Source organism: Tupaia chinensis, unplaced genomic scaffold, assembly GCF_000334495.1.
Source record: "Tupaia chinensis unplaced genomic scaffold, TupChi_1.0 Scaffold000335_1, whole genome shotgun sequence".
NCBI classification, from domain to species: Eukaryota; Metazoa; Chordata; class Mammalia; order Scandentia; family Tupaiidae; genus Tupaia; species Tupaia belangeri.
This window is the reverse complement of record NW_006159829.1, coordinates 581199-582676: the sequence shown is the minus strand read 5'-3', so window position 1 is coordinate 582676 and position 1478 is coordinate 581199.

Genomic DNA, 1478 nt, shown 5'->3' with positions numbered 1-1478 from the left:
GAGGGAAAGGCCGGTGACCAGACGCCCACTGCCTCCCAGCTGCTCGGTGTCCTGTTATTCCTGACGAGGTCACGTACTGAGAACAAACACAAAGGCGCACAGGAAGGCAGGGACACCGTGGCACGTGTGCCTCCAGGACATGCCAGAGCGTCGGCAGCTCCCACTGCCGCCCTACTGTGGGCCATGCATGGGTCCTGCCTTTGCTGGCATGGAGGCCACGACACCTGTGTGCCCAGGGGCGGCTCCACATGCTGCTGTCCTGCCAGACTCCCTGCCCTCGTCACCGCCCTGCAGGAGGAAAGGGAGGAAGAGAACAGACCTTCCTGAAGTCAGATTGCCCTGTCCTGGGTTTTCTTTCGAAGTGGAGAACTGGCTTCCTTCCTTCATGCATGGCCACAGGTCACAGGTAAGAGTCGCACTCGGGCCAGCGATGGCACAGTGGTTACAGTGCGGTTCAAGTCCGGGACCAGTGACGTGGAAATCGCACTGGGCACATGTGCACGCGTGCCCAAGATCCCGAGAGGAGAGCGGAGAAGGGACTGCGGTGTGGCCAGCCCCCTGGGGGCGACTTCCTCCTTTCCCCTCACAGTCTCTGTATCTCTCTCTGGCAAAAGCACATGCCCTATGGCAAAAACCTCTAAAAGAAATAAAGACAAAGAGAAGGAAAAGTGGCATTCGAGCACCCATGGCACACACGGCAGTCTGTGAGATGGCGAGGCCACAGCCCGCGTGTCCCGGGTGCCAGCAGAGGGGGCACACGTGATAGGCCGGCAGCGTGTGCTCTAAGGTGCGGCGGCCCTCGGACCTCCAGCGGCTGCTCGCTCAGGACTCCAAGCAGCAACCTAGCCTCCGGACAGAGCAGGGACAGAGCAGGGACAGAGCAGGGACGCTGGTCCTGGCCCCGAGTTCCCGTTTCTCTGCGCTGTGTAGCGTCACCCCCTCCGAACCCCTCTTTTCCCATAGTCAAAGAAAAACTTTCTGTGACTCTGCGGAGAGGAGGCCAGGGCCAGTGTCAAAGATGTGGGAAGAGACACACCGTCCAGCAAAGAGAAGCCGTCACCTCCTCTGCCTCCCTCCAGCACGGGCCACGAGGTCACATCAGGACCTGGCCCCAGGCTGTGGCAAAGCATGTTCACATGAGGCCACCCTTCCCGAAGCTCCTGTTCCCTGCAACCTTACCCTCCCCAGGGCTGCTCGCCAGCGGGTGGCTGCCATGGGCCTCCATGGACTTTCTTACCTGGGGCCACGAGGATTCAGGACAGAGGCCCACAGGGAGGGCTGGCCCCGGCGCAGGGCACTGGGCCTGCGGTGCCCGCGGCTGGGTCCGGCTGAGTCCACGTGGGAGCCGCTCAGGCCTGCCCGAGCCGGGTGCCCGCCGAGGCCTCCCCGAGCCGGTCCCAACGTCCACAGGCTGCGGTGAGCGGCGGGACGGGATTAGTCCTCTGGGCCGCGATCCAGTTTCCCGGGCAGGTAGTACC